A 24689-nucleotide genomic window follows, 5' to 3' on the forward strand; every position below is an offset into this window, starting at 1 on the left:
TTATCTCTGTCACGCCGTCAAACTCAAATACGATCACGTGATGGTGTCCAATCGATGGTGCTTTACAGACGGAAAACATATACGGCCAGTTCAACCACCACTTCCATCTCTACCACCGTCTCATGATACCTTCAAATCAATAAGGCCGTTCCCTAAGGAAAGTGTATATGGCCAATTTCCTCTTCTCCTTCTCTATCCCTATGCCATCCCTCTGGCATTTTCTTATCCATTCTCCATTCCCTCCATCTCTCAGTCAATCTTCTGTAGTGGCAGCTAATCAGATCCCCACTGTGCTGAGGCAGACAGGCATTCCTATAGGGTGGGGTTGTAACTCTAGGCTGCAGCTTTACCAGGAATGAAGCTTTTCCCTTCTTTTTTTAAACACCTCACTGTTGCTGCGATCCATGACACACGCCGTCATCGAGGAAGCTGCAATTTGCACGTCCACCAAAAACAAACACGAAAGAGAAACCAATGTCCAAATTTTGATCTATATACACCCACACACAGAAATCTCACAATAATGCTGCTGGGTTGGACACAGAGACACACACCCGGTGTATATCTGCAGTAAGAGTGGCAGTCAGGCGTGCAGATGCAGTTGCTTTGTTGGGGGCAGGGAGTGCAACCTCACTCCACCGAAGGTTACATTAACACAAACACGCACAGCAGCTTACTTTAGCTCACACACAGATTAGTTATGCGCATATTCAGACATATAAATATACAAATGCTTATAGTTATACAGATTGTGTTCATGAGTACAGGATGCTTGTGTTCTTTTCCCACACATAGAGGACAAAAGACAACACACACACACACACACACACACGCACACACACGCACACATTGTGGATTACCCGCCCACACCTATCTGTCAATCAAGTCCTTTATCAATATGAGAACCGATGGACATTGCTTTTTGTGCCTTGGGTATTCCTGTCATTCAAAATCAATACACAAAAGTCAGACCTCTCAAATAAAATCACCATTACAGTACTGCCCTGGGTGCTCAACTATTCTGTTTTGGTATTATTTGAAAAATTAGCTTTGAGCAGTTTAATCTATTTTCACTTGGAATCTGCTTGTGCAGTACTAACCACTGGGTTTTCCTGTTTCTGTATTATTATGTAGGAATGTTTCTCTTTTTAAAAAAATCAATTTTCTCCATAAAATCCACTACAATGCATTGCTATTGCTTCCAACACTTGTCACGTATTCACGTTTTGTGTTCGAGATTTAACACTTCTTTAACGTCACTTATTCTTTCCTGCGACGGGACATTAACATCCGCAATAATTAGATAACAGTACAGTACAGAATGAAGAACGGTTAATAAACCTGCATCAGCACGCATTCACTCTGTCTGTCTGTCTCAGTGCTGTAGTGAATTCAGGATTATGTGAGATAAAGACTTCTGCATTTCGTGCATATAAGAAGACAAAAAGCCTCATGTGGCTGCTCAGTGGACCGTTTACCTCGATTTAAGTACAGCGAAATCATTTTACTCCTTTTGGGGGAAATGTAATTAGGGTTGTACAGTAAATTATTCTGATAAAAGCAAGCAGCTCATCAAATAAGCTGTTATAAGGTTAGGATCTAAGTGCTCTCTTTTGAATGTCTCTGATGTGTGTGACTGTAGTGTCATGCTTGCCAGATCTGTCAGCCCACACGCACAAGCACACACACCGCCTCAGCAGCTTACACACCCAGGGTGCAGGCAGAGCCGCACATCATCAAATCGTATGTACAGTAACATGACTGCAGCGTGCTCATTTTAGCGTGCCCCAATGACTAATGCTAATCCTTACATCTTAGGCAAATAATGTTGGCTGAATCAATCTCTGGCGTGAAGGCATCCCCCTCTCTTCTCCTCTTTTTTTTCCTCTCCTTCCTTGAATTTTAATGAAGGCGAAGTGGGAGCTCCAATCATGGCGCAGGAAGTAGACGAAACCACTCGGAAGCAGATGGAGGGTAGCGCTGAAGGTATAGACGCTCCAGTTCCAGTTCCACTTCTCTCCTTCCCCCTCTCCTTGACTTTCTCCCGTGGGTGGTACAACCTGGCAGATTACAAAACACCCCTCCCATGTGCCTCACCACTCTCTGTGCCAGGATGAAGCGACCGATCTGATGCTCCTGAAGAGTATGAAAGTGTAAGTGGAGTGAGAGAGAGAGAAAGAGAGAGAGAGTGAGAGAGAGAGGCAAAAAGAAAGAAAAAGCTAGTGGAAAGCAGTACGACACAATCTGCGCCACTGTCTGCTGAGAACATCGGGGTAAGTGCCAGAAGCATGCACACATACACAAACAAACACTCATACACACATCCATTCATTTCTTTTACATATGTGTACTTTCTCATGCATGACACCCCTCAGGCCTTTTGTGCTTGACAACTTTCAGTTAGTAACTATTGTAACCTGCATGCAAGTCATAAACGTATAATGCTCCTGAACACTTTTGCTTCACGTCCTAATAGTGTATAAATCTGTCAAACATGGAAAAGAATGAAGAACACTTTAATCACTGTCGACGCTGTAAAGCCTGGCAGTGAAGAAGTGAGTCTGGACCTTGCACACCGCAGGCCTTTTACTGCATGCAGTCAGTTTCATATAACATTGTGCACTCTGTCCTAAAATCCTCACACAAGGAGATAAAGAGCCAGAAATGGCACCAGGAGCCTGAGATCTGAGCTACAGTTACATTGTAAATGTGATCAGTGCGCAAATGGAGTGACACACATTTCCACACACACAGTCTCAGATTCAGACAGAGATGCAGGGATCCCATCAGTGGGAGGTAAAATAAATAAATAAATAAATAAGTAGAAGACCCCATAACAGTACTATGTTAGTAAAGCAGAAGTACTTAGCATTAAGCACATTTCTGATTTTTACAGATGGAGATTAACTATGATTATCTGACATGCACAGAGTGGAGAGTCTCTCAGGCTTTCTCAGATTTGAGGTTAGGTGGGGTACTGTCTTGATTCCGCCCATCGTAAGTTGCACGGTGACATCTAGAATGTGATCTCTTTGAACAGTGACACGCAATTCTGATTAATGGACAGAAAATATTTGAGTGACAGCACTTGACTCGAGTGTTCATTAGTACAATTCTGAGTCACTTGGAGTATGAATGACTGAGACGTTATACTAAGAGTTCTTGTATCGATTAGAAATAACTCCAATGTCAATTAGAAGCTCTGCTTCCAATATGAAGGGTAATGGAGACCAGAATATTCTGTTGAAGCTAGGAATTATGGGTACTGGGTAGAAGTCCAGGCTAGAGACATAGACAGACCTGCAGTTTGATGTACACACCTGTTCTGTCTGCTTCGACGTGATTCATCCTCAAACACAGAGACAAATCAGGTATTTCCCAAATGAGAACATGACAGTTTGAATGATTTTGTGCTATCGTGCTTTTGTTCTGCATTCACATATGGGTGTGTGTATAGGCATGTGTGAGGGTTCATCAGCTAGAAAAAACGATGTACGTAGGCCAGCTGTCACTACTGCATGTAGAAATATGTTCTTGCTTAGCCTGGCATTAAAATTTACTGTACAGTACCAAATCATACAACACTGCAGTAGTACACCTCGCTACACCATGGCTATGAAACAGTACTCCATATTACTATACTCTAATCTATTATGCACTGTGTTACTCCATTATAGAACATATGAGCATATGAATAGGGGTACAGTTTTCCACATACTCGTTCTCGGGAAAAATGGCTTAATACTTATAGATACACTTTAGATAAATATTACAGTCTGTATATACAATGTCTACATAGTTCTCACCATTGTTTTTTTTAAAAAAAAGCAAGAATTACTACATTATGGAGATATATGAAGGGGTCGTTACAGATGACTCACTATTCAGTGAATAGCACTTAAGGATACTTACTCAACCCATAAATTGGATTTTTTTTTAAAAGTCTTCTTGTACAAACACTGATCAAAACGCACAGAAAGCATTTTTCTAATCATCATTTCATCTGGCAGTGGTCTCATTTGCGCGCTGTGGCTCTGGGTGTGGTGCCGTATGTAACCAAATGCAGAGCGTTTAACCTCACATTCACCCTGAAGTGCATCAGCCGTGAAGCTTTGCTCAATGTTTATGGCATGTGAATTATATAAAAGCACATTTATTAAGGTTGGTAGGGTTTCTCAGGAAAGAAATGTTTTAGATTTATAGCATATTTATTGATATAAAATAAATTAATAAAGCAATGACAAGTATCTAGAGGCTCTTTATATCCATGAACACATTGACAAGCAGACAGCAGAGGCAATAGCTTTAATGCGCTAAAAGCCTTTATTTTATATATTGCACGCCCGATAAATTACATTTCATTCAATAATTTGGTATTAGTCCTTTTTTTAAATGAACATAGGAAAAAAGAATGAACATAGGCTTCAAAATGCTTTAGCGTTAATCATATACGACGCATATTGTATAGAATATGGTATGGAATGTGCAGCACAGTGCTTTCCTACTCTGCACGATCACAAAATGGCCGTGGTGGAGGTGCTGTCCACAGCCGTGTGATTGACAGGGAGCTCCACGGTGTGTGGGTGGATTTGCTCTGTATGTTGAGGTGTGCGTGAAGTATTCATAGAGAATCATACCGGGTTCTCCCCCTTTGTTCTCCAGGGCACATCCTAAAACAAAGGCAGTTAGGAGCCAATTAATTAGATTTTTTTTATTATCAGGTTATTTACTTTGCCTGCGCATTGTATAAACTATTTTAAACCTGAGGAAAAATGGTATGGTGCATATATCAAATGCACATGCAGTGTGTGTAGGGGGTGTGTGGGTGTGTGCATGGATGCGTATAAGTGTGCATGTGTGTCTTTCCTCACATCTATACCGAGTTTTATGTTCAATTCATTCTGGTTCATTGTTGATTTTTATTTTTATTTTTTTTAGTCTGCTATACACAAACGTACACTTTGCTGAAATTGACTTCATGATTAAATCTTTCATTTCATTCTTTTAGTAGCTGCATTCATTCACCCTGTATGGTGACGTAGGTGATGGTTAATCTATATGAAACCTAGATGAACAATATGAACAGATGTATGCAATATTACTATAGAAAATACAAGGAATTGGAATTGCATTTCCAATAGAGCATGCTCGAGATGAACCATGAATCGAACAAAATTGTATCAGACATCTGCTAATAAACAAATCTTTACTGATCACTTACGCTGATTCTTGTCAATTCTTGTGATTTATTTTTTCTATACAGTATATTTTTTCAGAGAATAATGCAGATAATCAAACAACAGAAAATGCTAAATCTCCCATAGAAGGGACAAGGCTGCCTCTAACCTCTATCTATTTCTCCTTCACTATCTCATTCTTTGCATCCATCATCTTGTTCCACCCTCTCACATTTTCCTCATTGATTGGGTACGTATGCTGGAATTAGCCATTCATTTCCGTGTCTAAGCCCTGCCCCCCTCTCTTTTTCTCCTGCTTTTTCTTTATTTCCACCTCTCTGGTGTATAACAGCTAGATTACACACTTACACTGTGTCACAAAATGTGCCACAAGGACAAGGACAATAGTTTATTGTTCAAACTCACTTTCCATCAAAACCATCTCTCAGCATCTCTCACATCCATCCTCTTATCTAAAGCCTTTATTATTGTTTGGCAAAAAGTCTAACTTCAGGTAGAATAAAAAAAAAGCCTGTCGGTTATATCATTTTCTTTCCCGAAATGGTTTGGGTATATTGTGTATAGTAAATAAATAAGAAAGCAAGAAAAAAAAGGAAAAACATGAAAATCCTTTCAGCGTTTTTTCTTCTTCTTCTTCTTATTTTCCTCTGTCTGTCTCTTGAATTGTGGCTATAATCCGTGCTAAAATAGCAAAAAACCTTTATACCATATAATGGTACCATTAAGAATTAATAATGCAAAGATTGTGTATGTGATGTGGAAGTGTGTGTGCGTTTAGACCCTCGTTACCTTTCACGGATCTCACAAAACACATATGTTCTATATCTGCTACTGCTTCATGACTGTCAGTATGGTGCCTGGTAGGGTTTCCCTATACTCGTTTCCTGTTTGTAGCAGCCCTCTGGCCATTTACACATTCACACACGCACACACACGTACATATACGTGCACACAAATAGATACACACAGTTAGACACGCACATGCATCATGTGATTGCACTGGATTCTCATCGGGATTCTTTGTGTGAACACTTGCATGCTGTCATGTGCACATTGTGTGTGTGTGTGTGTGTGTGTGTGTGTGTGTGTATGAGAGAGAGAGAGAGAGAGAGAGAGAGAGAGAGTATGTGTGTGTGTATGTGTGTGTGTGTGTGTGTGTGTGTATGAGAGAGAGAGAGAGTATGTGTGTGTGTGTGTGTGTGTGTGTGTGCGCGCACTCTGTTGCTCCTGCATATCTCCACATGTACTGGGTGAGAGCTTTGTGTGGGAGGAGTTAGTGGAGAACAATGATGGGCTCTCTTGTCTGCCTGCCCATGCGTGTGTGAGAATGTTTGTGGGAGCGTGAGTGTGTGTGCAGACTCCTCTATGCTAATGCTAAAGAAAGGTAAGTCGTTTTCTGTTGTCTCTCTGCCGTGTGAGAATATTATAATAATAGAGGTTGATTTATTTTCTTAATAGTAACAATATATATAGATTTTTTATTATTTGCTTCCATTTTGCACATAATGTATTTATAATGTACATTCTAATTCGAAAACTTAGCAGCCTTGCAAAATTCTCTCAGCTTGTTTTAAATATATGCATTTACTTACAGTATATCGTACAAACCGTTAATACTGTTTTATTTATTTTGTGCTATATGTTATATCATTTCAGTGGTGTAATCACAATTAATGCTGTATAATGTCATTGATATATAAATGAAATACAAATACTTTTTTTTTTCTGAATGTTTCTCTGTGAATCAAATGATCTCTATGACAACCCAATATATACATGTAAATTCATTATCACTAGCTCCAGGTACAACATTGTCAGAGCAATGCACACATTCCATTGTACTTCTTCACTGTGAGAAAATTGCTCAGGCCTTTCCCATCGCTCTTTCTCTCCTCCGTGGTTCTGTCTCTCATTGTTCTTTCCTGTCTGCCGCTTCCGTGTGTCGTATCTACACTTGTCTGTTTGAACATCAAAAGAGCTTGTGCATTAGAAGAGCTGTAATGGCCGGTAAATGCTGTGTCATTATTGGGATAAGGCTAATATTAGCTCTGTACCGCGTGCTAGGAACAGGAAGGATGCTCTCACATTGCTGTAGAAGCCTCCTTTTTGTTCAGCACTGTGCTTTGTTACAGGGCAATGGATGGGGCAGAGTTCAGGTTTCTGAGGCTACAGGAGCCTTCACTCAACTCGCAGCTCTAGCTGTGTTAGTCTTTAGTTCTTTATCTCCTATAGCTCAGGATCAGCATTTTTGTTCATGATTCTTTATGTTGTATGCAGAATGATTTAGATTTCTACATGGAGCCTTACGGAAAATGTGTCTCCATGTAGGAGGGGTAGATTTCCCTGTATGCCACATAATATACACCAGGATTATGGAGGTTCCTTTAGAAATTCCATATTCAAATATTGTACAAATGCATTTTGACCATGTTTGTGAACATGCCGATTTACTACGATGCACAAATGAATGACTTCAAGAGTCATAAATTCATTTTAGTGATTACGTTCGATAGGGTCTATAGTATTTATCTCGCATTCAGAAGACTAATGTTCCTATAATCCTTTTTTTGCAAAAAATTTTATGCAATACATTTAAATATATAGTTACTTTCATATGATTCAACATATCCTTTAAACCATATTTTTATTTCATCCAAACTTTATTTCACCTCTGATTATTATTCTAAATTGTCATTGCAATTTTTACAGTAAATATGTTATGATAAATCATGTCTATTCTTAAAAATATATATATTTCACACACACACACACACACACACACACACACACACACACTCACGCACGCACGCACGCACGCGTGCCATGTTGGAATCGGATTTAAATGAACAAATCGACTTTTGACTATGAGAAATATTGTTGCTGCAAGAAATCTTATATATTAAAAGATTTGAGAAGATGCTGGTCTTTCTGCATTTGGTATTTCAGTAACTATCAGGAATACGATGGTGCAGTTTTCACTAATGGAGATGCAATGTATGCTATGTAGCCTGATTCTTGTCACATGAATTTCCTTAAGCAATCTGCTGTGCTCTTTCCTGTTTAGAGCAATAATCATAGACTAAAGAAGCCTTTTCATTAGTGTTATCTGTTGAGGCCATATTGCCTATGCTTTACTACTGGTATGAACATTCATCTTATAGGCAGGAAGAGGATATTGCTGTATATGTGTAGCCTTTTGTTCTATTCACTACGACTTAAACTGTGTTCATCTTCACTATATCTGACATAGTAAATGCAAAAGCAACCCAGATGCCATTTTATGCCCTGAGGATTTGTGGAAAAGATTGGACAAAATTTCATCTAAGATTATTTTTCAAAGTGTTATCAATAATTAGCACATTGTCGTAATTGCTGGCATTCATGCTTTGGAATTGCATGTGTAAGAGGATTAGTTTGATAAATTGTGTGCTATTTGCATCACAGCCTAGTGATTTCTGAGACTACAGCAGAGGATAACAGTTATTTATCGGACAAAGGATAAAAATTGTGATGGTGTCCTTTAGTTGAAAACCAACACAATGGGTTGCTATAAAATACTCAGAATATGTGAGTGGGTGTATTTGTGCATGTATGTATGTGAGAGAGACTGAAGTGTAGGTAAAGTAAATGAGCTAAAGTAAAGTAAATTAGGTAAATTAGCCGTTGTAAAAACACGGCTCTATATAACCCAGAAGGAAGTTCGCTGCTATCTCTTAATACGTCTGCCATGATCCTGTGAACCGAATTAGCTCGAGACGCAGAAATACTGCTCACAATGCCGCAGAAAACAATCACATTGTCTCGATACAACACTGCCGCAAATCCTCATTCACACAAACACCCCTCTCACACACTCACACACAACATAAAACTGTAAAGTAATGGCGGCAGCACACTTGGGGCTTGTTGCACTACTTTCGAGAGGCTCCTTGTGATAGGACAGCAACCTTCTTGCCCGTGGCGGTCGTAAATAGATTTCACGCCTCTACCTTCTCTCCAGGAGATTTTCTGCTGCTGGCAGAAAATTTAGTCACAAAGTGTCAGCGATTTTACATGTGCTGCTTCTGCCAGACATTTTTGTTTCATCTGCCTCACTTCAAATGCTGCTATGAGCATTAATATTGCTACTCCTTACTCCCTTTACGGGAGAAACAAAGCTAACCAAGGCAGGTACTTGCAAACAAAGTCTTGCTTGTAAATGTGCGTTTGGATATCAGCCGTTTTGTTGGGAAAAATAAGTTTGACCATGGCTGCTTCCAGCATGAAAACTTATGCATAAAAAGTGTTGAAATGCTTCAATTAAGGGAAACTATGTGTGTGCGCGCTTGTGGCCAGAAATATGTGGAAGAGGAATATCTGAAAGTTTTGACCTCCTAGCTGGTCCCCACAAGTTATATGAAAGTATATTGGTGGGAAAAACACTAAAACCTAAAACAGGCAAAGGGTTATTAAGTATTAACTAGTATTATGCATTATATATTTACATAAATTTGATAATATGTGAATGGACGGTCTTCTTAAGGATAATAGGAGAGTAAGACAAATATGTCTGTGGGTGTGTGTGTGTGTGTGTGTGTGTGTGTGTGTGTGTGTGTGTGTGTGTGTGTGTGTACATGAGAGGACAGTTGGCCTAGTCTGCATGGTGAGCCATATTTCCACATGATTTTTTTTTTTTCTTTCTTTTTTCGAACAGACAGCTATCATTTGCTCTGTGCCCTGGGGCTTTAAAATCATTCTGTAAAATTAATGTTTCCTTTTTGACTGCCCCATTTTCCTATCCTAATTTTTAGGAGTTTTATCTTAGGCCAGTTGGCTAGAGGTGTTTCTGCTCTCCTTATTATTGACAGGACAGTGTGTTAGTGTGTTACATTTTTAAGAAAAATATAACTCGGGAAGAAAAGGAAAGTCATTAGAGTGCATGCAGTCTATTTATTCTAATACAGGTCAAGCAGCAGGGCATTTTACAATTCATTCATTTATTCACTATGAATAAAACAGTAGATTTAAGAAATGAAAGAAGCACAACAAGCTGAATACATGCAAAATACTTCAACTTTAATTCCTGTATGTGTACATACATTTCCCTACAGATTACATAACATAAATAACAGAGTGACTAAAAATGTAACGTTGCTTTCATCTTCAGAAAATTCATATTCCATGCTATTTTTGAGACAATATTGTGTGTATTATTACGTGTCTTTGTGTAGCTCTGTAGCATTGGGATGTGCTGAATGTGGCAGTGTTGGACTCATAGCTGGGTATTTAGGGGCCTGTAAACCCAGAGTGTGGGGTTTGTCTACTGTGCATACTGCCTGTCTGCTAATCTCTCTCAGCGAGGCTTCTTTCACACATAACCTCAGCATTAATAACACCCAGAGCTAAAAATGTGTTGCATTTATTATATTTATTTTATATATCTGTGTACTGATTTTTGAAAACAGATCAAAGTAAGTAGCCATGTTTTAGCCCAACGTTAGATTTTTCTTCCTCTTCACTTAATCAAGACTTTGTCAATGTGGGAATCACACTTATATGATGAGATTAGCAGTAAAATTAAAGGCAAAATGTAAAACCACACTACAGTTTGTAAAGCAATTTTTGTTGAAGACATCTGGTCAAACGGTTTTGTTCGCGTTAACAATTTAGCGATTTGCATTGCGTAAGTTGTGAGAAAAATGAGAAAGGTTAACAGTTAGGAATAATGATAGAGTTTGGATACCTTTGTTTATTACGTCTTATAAAATAGAACATAACACAACCATGTCGCCCTCATGGAGATTTAATATTTCGATTTGTATGAACTACTCACAGGTTCACTCACATTTCGTAAAAGAATTGGTAAATTGTTATGTTTCATTTTACAAGGTTGGTGCTGGTTTCAAATAAATGCAAAATAACTCACTCACAAAGGCTCTTGTGATAACATGTTTTATTATTTCATATCATATGACACATCACACTTTATATATACACTCAAATGTAAGGCTGGGACACATGCTCCTAGATGGGGTTTCGTCGTACTATTTTCTGTTAGAATAATAATGAAGACACTCTTATACAGTATTCGTGATGAAGCTTTGCACACTCTTGGCTTCAGCTCCAGCAGCAGCTTCATGAGGGAGCTTCACCCAGGAGGCTTTTCTTAAACTTCCTAAATAGGCCACGCACTTTCATTTTAAGTAAAAAATTTTCACAAAAAAAAGACTCATTAATACACACACACACACACACACCATATATATATATATATATATATATATATATATATATATATATATATATATATATATATATATATATACAGTGAGAGAGAGATACATATATACATACATACATACATACATATAGTAATTGTATATATGTTCATACATAAATAATTTTCAAATAAAAATGGTACATTTGATCCTGCTAGGGTAGGTCTTAACACTCCCAATAAAAAGATCATTATTCAAACTCTAGTTTGTCAGCTCTCCTCCTCTAATCTATTAGTCATTATTAAACAATCCAGCCAAAACACGAGCAAATGAGCCAGGTTAGAAAAACAGCCAATTTTTTTCAGTCTAATCAATGAGCATAATCATACAGCCTACATGCGATAATGAGCCCAGGCACTGACCGCTTGATTAATGACACTATTATCTGTGTGAAAGGAACCTGCTTGCTGTCCACCCATCAGCACACTGTGAAAAGCAGAACTACACCACCTAAATACCTCTCAGTGACTCATCTCCTCTCTCGCCTTATTAATCAGCTTTCTTTCTGCATGTCTATCTCTGTCTTCCTTCATCTCCACTGTTTCCTCTTAATCAATTTCTCAAGCTTTTCACTGAAGATGATTTATTGTCACTGTTCTCAGTTCATCGTGTGTGTGTGTGTGCATGTGCGTGTGCGTGTGTAGGTGCCTAGGTGCCAAGCATTTCTTTAAGCAATATTCCCAATATTACATGTTTCTAGAATTGAAATCATGTAGCCAAATTTAAGATGAGTTGCTAATAAAGTGGATTAAGATGAACTTAAAAACAGATCACTAGATCACAGAGTAGAGGAAAATAATATACGGACCAACTTATGAATTCTTTTTCATTTAAAGTTGCAATAAAATGTTCAGTGTTATAAAGGAAAGGGCTGAGAAAAGTGTTTATCAAATCCACATGCTTTGTAATGTTCTTTTTTCCTTTTTTTTTCTCCATAGTGCCACAGGGAGATGCTGGTTCTTTACTGTAGTCGTAAGCTTCCAACACCCCGTTGTACAGTAAGTTAAAAAAAAAAAAAAAAAGAGAGAAAAATTGTAACTCGTTTTAATGCTTTATTTAATAAAACTACAATTTACCCTGCATTTTTGAGGTATTATTTATGGTGTCTTATAAGTCCAGCATCATAGGAGAAAATTTTGAAAAAACTCTTTACAGATTAAATAACATATTTACAGAACTTGGTAAATATGTCCAACATTTTTCTCAGTGCACAAATTTAGACATTCACTCAATAATATCCACTCAATAAACTATGTTTATTAGTGTTAAACACACAGTGGTAGATGCTTCATTCCTCATTTTCCTTGTGTATACCTGTGCTTTTTAAAATTGACTTTGATCTCCATTGAGTAGAATTATTTCGATTTGTTGGTCATTGCCCAGATAGTTCATGATCTGTAAGTCTATCATCACTGAGTTATATATATATATATATATATATATATATATATATATATATATATATATATATATATATAAATATATATAAGTGATGATAGACTTATGGGTTGCCTTGTAATGGAAATTATATACACTTTTTTTTGCCATTTTATGTAAATTTATCCTTGTCAGACATCTATTTCTGTTTATATAAACCATTGCATTTCTGGAAAACATTGACAGGCATCGAAAATGAAACTTAACCTGTATTATAGATTAATTGACAAACGGCAGTCTTGAAATGAGCTTCCTAAACAGTTTTTCATTTGTGCTCCTTGTTCTTTAAACCCTCTACTGCATGAGTTATTATTACATTTACATAAAAAAATGTTTTATGGATTTAAAAAATCTATAAATTTTAAAACATTTTAAACATTTTGGGGGAGGGAGGGGGTTGTTGGTAAATGGTTGCTGTATGGCAACAGTGTGCAATGTTGGAAAGTATCATATAGTCAAGAAATAACACAGAATATATGAGATTACAATTCCAATTACTGCATTTTCCAGACTATAAATTGCAGAGTTTTTTTTTGCCACCTAGTAAGCATCTAAAAGTCATATCTTCTAGAAAGGAATTGAAGTTGTAAAAAGTATGTGAATGGATGTACTCACTGAAAATACAATATACACAACAATTAGATCCAAACATGTTTTGAGTGATGTATCTTTTTAATTCATTAGGAATTGATTTAAGACATTAGGAAAAATACAGGCTAGATACAAAAACATGCTCAGAAAATATAAACAAAAATGTATTTGGTCTAATTGTTCATAAGATGCAGATGCTACAAATGTATCCTCTTACAATCATATGTCTTTTTATTCTGAAATATATATATATACTAGATTTTGATTTATTTGATGTATGTAGCCTATATTTATGATATTGCGCATAATACATTAAAGCTTCAGACAAAACAAAACTTTAAATAAACGTGTTTAAGTTGTGGAAACTAAGTGTTTCTAAAGCTGTAGGAGGTCAAACCAATTGATTTTCAGCATTTCCTGATGTCTAAAATTCGAAATTAATTTCATGCCTTATTCTACGTAGGATTGTTAGTAATATAATCATCTACAGGAATAATGTAAATAATATTACAAGTCTTAAAATAACTGATTGTAATTATAAGAAATTTGTTTTGTATCACATGTAGTTCACAATTAATTTTCCTGTAGTGTCAGGCTGCGTAACAGCTTCAATAAAGTGTACAACAGCTGTTTTCTCTGTTAAAGACTGTTGTATTTTTCTTTCTTCTCTTTGTGTAGCATGACAGACAGAAGAGTGGCCACGTGGCCATTGTGTGTATGTGTGTGTGAAAGAGAGAGAGAGAGAGAGAGAGAGAGAGAGAGAGAGAGAGAGAGAGAGAGAGAGAGAGAATGAATGGTAGGGTAACCCTAGCCTGCCAATTTCTCTTTTCAGGAAACACCACACTGACAGTGTGCCTCCTTTCTTTATTTTTTCGTTCTTTCTTTCTTTCTTTCTTTCTTTCCTTCCTTCAATTGCCCTCCTAATCTTTGCTGTGCTCACACTCAAATCAATCAAATACACCATGAGCCCTTTAGTCCATCCCAACTAAATCACCCTGCTTGTATTGACTATGTGTGATTTTCCACTATAGAAGAGAATGTAGATTGTTTTTTTAAGAAAGTCAAACACTGCTAGCCTCAACAGGAAATTTATCAATGGCCATATGCTTGAAGAAATTCATATGTGCTGCTATGTTTATTAATTTAACTCTCATTTGCCTTAATATTAAGTATTTAACTCTTTTTAACTCATGGTCTGTTTTTATTAACCTAGTGACATTTCTTCTATTCACAAAGTGATTTTTGATGTTTTTGTATGGCTCAATGTAATTGCTCTAATCCAGTTTTATAGACTACATATAAATGGCTTTCAACATTTCTTGGGAGTAATTAAAATGACAGCCATTTTAAAAGCATTGTCACACTTTCATACCTACCTAATATGTTAGATGCTTTAACAGACATATAAATGTCAATATATAATTTTCCTCAATTGCAAAATGCATAATAAATTGTGGAAGTGAGTGATCCCGATCATCATATTTAGCACCCCATTGGTTGCAATAATTGTTAATCATTACATATAAGTTAATGGTGTGTGTGGTGTTGATGTTTAATTGAATACTATGTACGTGACTTTTACATGATTGCTTCTTACCAATCCTTAGGTGCTTTCAGCCTCCTATAAATCTGAATGGATGATATAATTTAATATGCAGCTTCAGACAGAAAAGTCTGTTTTTGTCCCCCTGCTGCTGCGACTGATGATGATGGTGATGATGGTGATGATGATGGTGGGCATGAAGGGTGGAGGCACTGCAGAATGACTTGCATTTTGTGGAGCCCACAGGGAAAGACATAATCTTAGTAGGGCTAATTAAGAAATGTAGAGTTTTAATAGACTTCCTAATGCACCACCGTTGCTTGCTCTTTGTCTGCTAGCGTGAGGAAGACAGACAGCGTAATGCATAAAAACAGCATTTTAGCTCTGGATCGATATGCCGGATGAGCAGTAGCTCTAAATGGTAACAGCTTATTTGGGCTCCTGAATATTGTTGTATATGTTTCTCTATATTTAAGATATTTCATAAAGATTGGATTTCATTGTGTTGGAAGTGTCAAGTCAGTCAGTCTTGCTGAACTGAGTTAATTCATTTTCATAGAAAATTTCCAAATTTTAATATATATTCTTAACGGATATTAATTGTGCCTTTTAGTTGAATCATTTGCATTTTGAGTGATCCGGTGTGTTTCTCTCATCCTCCTGCATTCAACAACTTTCTGTCCTGCTCATCCTTTATTTCTGTGTCATCTTTCTGTCCTCACCTCTCTTGTCCTTTCTTCCTTCCCCCTCCTGTCTTGTGCTTCAGGATGTACAGAGCCAAGTGAGCTGAGCTTAAAAGAAAGGGGACCTTGCTTTTTCTCTTTCTCTTTCTCTTTCTTTTTCTCTTTCTCTCCTTCTCTCCATCACTGCTGCAGTGCCACGCCTGCCAAACACACACAAATACTCAGGTTCAGAGTACATTAGACCGCGCTATGCTCAGAGAAACGGCACATATATAACATGAAGCACTTTCCGCTACTCCTCCTTCATGACCATGTGTTTATAATACAGAACAAAACAGGGATGTTGTCAAATTTGATAATATTTCATGCTAATGAATATTTCTACTGACAATCATAACATAAACCAGGAATGAAAAAACAGCCACATTGTTCCTGCAGGCCATGTATGCTGCCACAGTTATAGGAGGAATCGTACTTGGGAGGATGATGGATGTGCCTTTTAGTCGATAAAGCTTCCTTTTTGATTCAGCCTTGTAATTATGGAGAAACTTCTGGAATTGAGGAGACAAAGAGAGACAGAAAGCAAGAGATAGACAGAAAGAGAGATGGAGAGAGAGAGAGAGAGAGAGAGAGAGAGAGAGAGAGAGAGAGAGAGAGATGATTTTGTTTTGTGATGCAAAGACAGTGTGTGCTACAATCACTCTGTAAAGCAGAAATTCAGCAGGGACCATAACTGTCGGCCATGTGTTCCCTGACAGCCTAGAGTCCACAGGGCCTGTGTGTGTGTGTGTGTGTGTGTGTGTGTGTGTGTGTGTGTGTGTGTGTGTGTGTGTGTGTGTGTGTGTGTGTGTGTGTGTGTGTGAATGTGTGTGTATGTGTGCATGTGTGCATATGTATGCCTGTGTATGCGTGTGTATGTGTGTGTGCGTGTGTGTGTGTGCGAACGTGTGCGTGAGTGTGTGTGTGTGTGTGTGTGTACCATAAGAGCTTGCTCACAGAGGAGCTGGTGCAGTCTGATTCAGACCAGTAGCTCGTCACAAGGCTTCTCTGGTCCTTAATGAGCAAACTGCCTTCTGCTGTAATATAGAAAAACCCTTACAGACATGAGAAATAATTCCTCCTGTTACTGTTTTTCACACTCATTCTAATGTGTTCTCTGTGCAGAGTGAATATTTTCATTTATTCACACCTTTACTGCTTAACTTCCTCAAGTCAAATAATTACTGAAAAACAATTTCTTATTAAAATTAGCTGTAAGTGACTGTATTAAATGTTATACTAATATAATTTTACTATGCATGTTTTTTTTTTTGTTTTTTTTTGTCTTTTTAGTTCTCTACTACACCAGAGCTCACAACATCCTAAAGGTGAGTGTTTTCCTATACAAATTTAGCCAGTGGATACCTTGTTGCAATAATAACAAATAATAATTCACAGTATCACCCGGCATAAGATTCATTAATGCATATTTCCCTGGTGTTCAATTTGTATTTATTACAGCCTTTATTAATTATTGACAAGTAACTAATCATCACAGATTGGACCTATGTCTGAACCAGACTGTTCAATTATAGACAAGTTTTAATAATAAAAATGTTGGTCAGCACATCTAAATTGTCAGGCAGGCATGTGAGGGAAAGCAAGTACTTATGCATTTGTATTTACCTTGTATTTTCCTGTCACTACTGAAATTCACCTTCGGCAGCTGCAGCAGGCTTGATAAGAAACTCTGCTCTGCCACTGAGTCGCTCTACTTGCAAATGGCCAGGAACTCAATCTCATACACAAGCAAGCCCACACACAGATGTGTAAACATGCACATACACATATACCAACTTGTACACACAATACCATATTTTTGGTGAGTTTATAAATTATTTAGGGTGTGTACCTGAATTTAATCCTGCTTTGCATTTTGATGTGCTGGTATAGAGTTAGCAGCATCTCAATGTGAAAATGTTGATGCAGTTCTCTCTCACACTCTCTCTCTCTCTCTCTCTCTATCTTTCTATCTATCTATCTTATTTCCATTCTTTCTTATACTGGTTGCGGCTATATGACTGATCTAAACGTCTGATTTCCACTGGGATACCAAAAGCTGTTTTTAGATGCTAGGCAAAGGCTTTTTGCTCACTGAGTGCAGCTGTCTGATGCACCCATGAGATATTTGCTGCTCCATCAGCTGTCAGTACAGCACTGTACCTGAGACTTAACGCTTAACCAGACAGTCCTCTGTTTCTGCACAGACCATCTTTTAACTGCTAACTAAAGCTTTTGGCTTTTAGGCCAGAAAGAAATTACAGCCTACTAATGAGAAAACACTAAGACGTGTTTTGTCAAGAATATGTCTTAACTACCTATCAAACTGGTCTGCATTAGTACAAATTTTACTAATATCTCAACAATATATTGTGCTGTAACTGAGGCTTTATAATATTTTCCAAGTCAAACCATTTATTTAAAATATTGCATATTAGTCAGAAACATTTGGACTATATGCCAAACTAATTATTATACCAATAATAGCCTGTACATGACTATGCAATGATCGCTATCTGTCTGAAGGGACACCTTCAACTGGGTGCTGTTTAAACACAGAAGCCAGTCTATCTGACGACATGTACAGTGAGGGAGAGAAAAATCTGAGAACTTTGATCTATCACACAACTGTCAGAGGAGCAGCTGGTGTTTCACCAGGAAGCCGCAGCGGCCCAGTCAGTCAGCCGAATACACTGCTAGAAATATGAAATGTCTAACCACAGAAGTTCCTCTGGATGTGTGCTGTATTATCTATAATAGCAATTCACTGAATCTCAAGGACGTTTGAAAATTAAATGTAGTGTACATCTACTAAAACAATGCATATGTTACATGTCCCTCTTTGATAAACAGAAGCAAACACACATGACACAAACTCGTCAGATACTGGTATAATACTCTGGTATGTATTTCCATCATGGCTTCGGCACAGTATGGTGGCATTCTTTCTTTGAAGGGCACGGGCAGGCATCCAAGATCACCCCGCTCACCTCTCACACCTTCTAATTGAACCAATAAAAAAGTTTGCAGGACAAAAGCCTTTCTGTGTACAATTAGGATAAGCAGGAAGGGCAGGTCAGCTGATGAAACAGGATTAAAGAGAAATATGTTGCCTGTACATCATATGCTGGTGTGATATGATCAACTATGCAGGAATCAACAGGGCTTGAGCTGCTGGGGTTAAAGATGAAGCAGGCAAATGGCAAAATAATTGAGTGGCAGGTAGTAGGTGCCATGCGTTAGTTGAACTTGCTGAAATCATTTACCTGAAAAATGTAACTGCTCTTTCTCCATATGCTGCCTGTAGCTGTGAAGGGAGAAACAGCATAGAACAGTCACAAATCTGACTGTACAGAACAGGCTCATGCAAATAGCTTACTGAAAGAACTCACACCGCCCCTTTGCAAAATTTAATCATGCTTAAAAAGTGTTCAGGTTTGAGTCGGGTGTCTGTCTATGAATCCCATCTCTCTCTCTCTCTCTCTCTCTCTCTCTCTCTCTCTCTCTCTCTCTCTCTCTCTCTCTCTCTCTCTTGAACATCCCTTTGAAGTAAGAAAGTCATTAATAATAAAACAGACAGAGATCATGGATTACTTGTTTGTATTGCTCTATAAAAGTGATTCAGCCCCTCTGAGTCAGTAGCAATAATGGAAGAATGATGTCAATGTGAGCTCAGAGATCATGCACTCATCTGTTCAGAGATGTTAGCCTGACCTAGTAGTCATGCTGTATGGAGTGCAAATTAGGAGAACAGGTCCTGTGATAATAACAGTAGACACCTGATATACAATAATAACAGCAAATAGCTAACTATTGCAAAATTATAATTATTTTAATAAGGCATAAATAATATTGCACATACTATTTGATTGATTTTCCTGTAGGTATGTATGTGTATGTATGTATGTGTTTGTATGTATGTATGTTTGTATATAAGTATGTATGTATGTGTATATGTATGTATGTATGTATGTATTTCTTGAAAAAATTTAAATGTGGTTTTTATATAAGTTTTGTTGATGTTATCTGTTTTTTCTGTAGGATTTGGATAGCATTTGGGCAGTTGGAGTATGTTAGAGTATTTTAGATGACCATGTTAAGTGAAGTGTTTTGATTTTTTTTTAAGAGTAGTTGGATTGGTATCAGCTGTTAATCAAGGCTTCAATGTTGGTGTTGATATTAGAAAAGGGATCATGCTATTTCTAGTTACAGGAAGTTTAATTATCTGATCTGATCTGATCTGATGTGTGCTTGTGTCTGATTGACAGGTGAGTGGGTGCTGTTATCTGGGGATACAGGCAGGATAAGTGCAGTGGACAGAGCTGTATGGTTGGGCGGGTCAGCTGGTGTTGTGAATCAGGCCGCCGTAATGAGTGGGCACGGCTTCTTCATAACACCAGGGTCACACCCTACCACACTCAGCACCTGCCAATGAGCACACACCTATCCACACATATCCACACGTACGCACACACACACACACACACAGGCAAAAACACACTGACCCAAGCAGTACCAACTGATATCACAGGAATAATGGAAGGAATCAGACTGTGTGAGGCTGCATTATATGGACCATATAGACTTTTTTTTTAATATATATCATGAACTATATAATGGTTACAAATAGTTCCATGAAAAATGAAAGGTGTTGCTGTGTATTTTTGGAAGATTTAAATGCTTATTCAAAACTAAAAGAAAAATGAAACTCATACATTGTTAGCACATACATTTCTATATGTTTGTTGTATAGATGTTTTACAATTTTGAAATAAAATTTTTTTAAAACCTTTTTCTTTTCAAAGCCCGAAATTATTTGCATAAAACACCAAGCCATGTTTAATGAGTCCTGTTCTGTTGTCCTTACATCTATCTGCTTCTGCTGATGTCTCAGTATGCTGAATTTATTCATTCACTTGTAGTACAGCCAATGTTCTATTGTAAATATGTGTACATAACTTTTTATAGACAGACTGAGTGAAGGTTTTCTTTGTTGGGTTTATGGAGAAATTGCTATAATTCCACTAACACTACAGTGCTACTGTTAAGCGGTTATCATTTTAAAGTTTACAAAATTAATAACAAACATTAGTCGCTGCCAAACTTTTTTTTTTCTGACATCTCAGCTTCTCGGTATAATTAATGACCAAAACACATTACAACAACCAAATCACCACAAACACATCTCAAAATAAACGCTTTCCTCAAAACACGGCCATAATATTTCTTCTAATAAGTGCACTCAATCAGAGCACAATGTTTAAAAACCACTAACAAGTGTCATTTCAGTAAGTGATCTAAATCATATATATTGATAAAAAAAATAGTTTATTTTAAATTACAAACAGCATGATACATCTGGATTGTATATGCCATATAAACAAGAAAAAATCATCACAATTTAAGTGCAAGAAATAAGCAAAAATGTGTGTGTGCATGTGCGTGTGTGTGTGTGTGTGTACATAGATATAGACATTGATATATATTATGTATCATCACAAACCTATTGTTAGACTGATATGCATACTGACGCCTAGAGAAGGTTTGATCGTCGCTTGCTTAAAATACCACTTACAAACAGCTCAGTCTGTGTCACTAATAACAGCAGCAGACTATGGACCAAAGCTCTTTTTCATATTTAATCATAGAAGACGCTCTTTTAATACTTCAGCACTTGACAGTACATTTTTCAGAAGGCTATTTGCACACAACGTAAGGGAAAATATGCCAAATTTTCTGAGTTGCACTCTTGAAATCCTGTGTGAATTTTCTTAGAATCAACACAAAAGGTACTAACTAGCAGCAAGCATCTGTGAGGAGGAACCCAATGTGCTCAGTGTTATTTCATGCAGTCATTCTTCAGTGATTGCTTTTTGGCAATAAATAAATAAATAAATAAATAAAATAACTAGGAAAACTGGGCATAAGAATACATTCTGGATGGGATGCCAGTCCATCACAGGACACACACACACACACACACAAATACTCACACATTAGGGGGGGATGGCATACTCCCTCTCCCCCAATCACAGTGACTCTAACCAATCATGGGCATCTGTGAGCTCATGCATGTGAAAGGGGGCGGATAGAGTTTTCCTTAGAGTGTGTTTTGTGCCCATGACGCAGCATAAGTAGCAGTTTGAAAAGATGCAGTTGAAAAGATGCAAAAGATACACTCACTCACACACACAAACACATTAGGGGGGGATGGCACACTCCCTCTTCTCCTATCAATCACAGTGACTTTAACCAATCATGGGCGTCTGTGAGCTCATGCATGTGAAAGGGGGTGGATAGTGTTTTCCTTTGAGTATGTTTTGTCCCCATGACAGCAGTTTGAAAAGATGCAGTTGGCTGACTTCATGTGACTCGGAGGAAGCATGTGACAGCCTTTACCCTCACGGGTTGGTAGCTGGCATATGATAAGGGAGACCTAACTGATGAGTGGGAATTGGCCGAGACCAGATTAGAGAGAAAAACAGGGGAAAAACCCAAAAGAAAAAGAAACAAAAACACACACACATGCACACACTTATCACACCTAAGGGCAATTAAGAGCCACATATTGGCATATTTTGAGAGGTGGGATAACACTGGACACTGACAGAACATGTGAAACCCTGCACAGACAGTAAGCTGAGTTTATGATTAAACCCCAGACTCTGGACCTTCCACTCCACCATGCCACCCTCCTGCATAAGTGATATATAAATAAAATGTGTATTTTATATATTATCCGATGTTGCCCCCAAACAGATGTGACATGACATTTTTTTAGATTTCAGAGAATCTGGTTAACTCCAGGCTGAGGCAATCCTATCTGATTATCAGAACTTTGGAATGTCTCTGTAGTTAGAGTCTCTTCATCCACAGATAAAACAGATTAACCAACATGAAATGTTGTTGGTCTAAAGCTGAATTCCTGTTTACTCAGAATATACCCAAAATAAATCACTTTCTCTGATCTGAGCAGTCATGAACCTAATGGTGTGAAAGTGACAGTTAAGAGACGGTGTGTTATTTTCTTTTAAATGTCACTGATCACATTTGGGAATATGAAGATATGCCTTCTCCAGAGTTCCAGCTTTAATATAGCACTTGTGTCTTTATATATTGGTTATATGGGAATATACACTCACCAAGCACTTTATTAGGAACACCTTACACCTAACATTCATGCAATTATCTAATCAGCCAATCATGTGGCAGCAGTACAATGCATAAAATCACACAGATACAGGCTATCAGCTTCGGGTAATGTTCACATCAACCATCAGAATGAGGAAAAAATGTGATCTCAGTGAATTTGACCGTGGCATGATTGTTGGTGCCAGATGGGCTGGTTTGAGTATTTCTATAACTGCTGAACTCCTGGGATTTTCACACACAACACTCTCCAGAGTTTACTCAGAATGGTGCAAAAAATAAATAAATAAATCCAGTGAGTGGCAGTTCTGCTGAGCCACACAGATGGTAGAGTCAGAATTTGGCTCAAACAGCATGAATCCATGGACCCAACCTGCCTTTTGTCAATAGTCCAGGCTGGTGGAGGTGGTTTAATGGTGTGGGAATGTTTTTTTTCACACTTACTGCCCGTTAATACCAATCAATCATCATTTGAATTTTGTAGCCTATTAGAGTTGCTGAGAATGTGCATCCCTTCATGGCCACAATTTATCCATCTTCTAATGGCTAATTCCAGCATGATAATGCACCAAGTAACAAAGCAAAAGTCGTCTCATACTGGTTTAATGAACATGACAATGAGTTCAGTGTTCATCACTGGTCTTCCCAGTCACCGTATCTGAATTCAGTAGAACACATTCGGGATGTGATAGAACGGGAGATTCACATCATGAAAGTGCACCTGAAAAATCTGCAGGAATTGTGTGGTGCAATTATGTCAACATGGAGCAGAATCTCAAAGGAATGTTTCCAACATCTTGTGGAATCCATGTCACGAAGAATCAAGGCTGTTTTGAGAGCAAAGAGAGGCCCTACCCTGTATTTGTATAGTGTTCCTAATGAAGTGCTTGGTGAGTGTAAGTGCAGGGGCGTAATCATACTTGTGGCATCTCAATAATCTACCTAAATTCTGACTTCAACTATCTTAGAAACCATTGTAGTGTTGTACATAATTCACACCTTATTCTTTAAGTATTAAGAACCATCACCATTTTGACCAATTTTGTAGCTATGAGGTGAGTACAATAAAGCCATTTTGTGGCAATCCATTTTGCATTAAGGTTCTAATAAAATATCGCAAATGCAGCTTAGCCCTTACATAATGAAATGATGCCTCCACTTAGTGGGCTCTTGCACTACCATTGTCACCTCATGTCTAAAAACTAAAAAGTTGGGCATGGCACTAATAAGGAAGCCTTAGTCTCACAGGAAGCATGGAAGTTGCACCAAGCATGTATATCCTGGGTAGGATCACAGTGGATCTGAAGCCTATCCCAGTAACCCTGAGCACAAGGTGGGAATACACCCTATATGGGACACCATTTGACTGCAGGGCACCATGCACACATATTTACACACTCATTCACACCTTGGGGCAATTTAGAATGACCAATCCACCTATATGCATGTTTTTGGGAGGTGAAATTAACCCAGACGAATCCCACATTGACACAAGGAAAACGTGAAATTCTGCACCGACTGTATCCAAGGCTCAGGATCAAACCAGGGACTATAGAGCTGTGGGGTGGCAATGCTACCCTCTGCATCAGCATGCCATCCTGGGAAATCTGTTAGCATGTGGAATAGGCATATTTGATGAAAATATGTTGGTTAAATGTAGGTTTTATCATGTAAACAAAGTATACTATACAACACACATAGTGGGAAAAGAAAGAAATGATGCATACAGCACACTGTAAAGTGTCCAAGTGTAAACTAACAATGTAGCAGGGGGGAAAGCAAAGTGAAAAGT

The 24689-nt window shown here is 37.8% G+C and overlaps 1 long non-coding RNA gene across 1 annotated transcript; it reads left to right on the forward strand.

Annotated features, from left to right (window-relative positions):
- Positions 1-2089: 2089 nt before the first annotated feature.
- On the forward strand, positions 2090-20540 carry LOC124628329 (uncharacterized). The gene is made up of 3 exons (XR_006982808.2): positions 2090-2273; positions 17042-17076; positions 20017-20540. It is a non-coding gene; the product is annotated as an uncharacterized LOC124628329 (long non-coding RNA).
- Positions 20541-24689: the final 4149 nt, after the last annotated feature.

Source organism: Ictalurus punctatus, chromosome 1, assembly GCF_001660625.3.
Source record: "Ictalurus punctatus breed USDA103 chromosome 1, Coco_2.0, whole genome shotgun sequence".
NCBI lineage: Eukaryota > Metazoa > Chordata > Actinopteri > Siluriformes > Ictaluridae > Ictalurus > Ictalurus punctatus.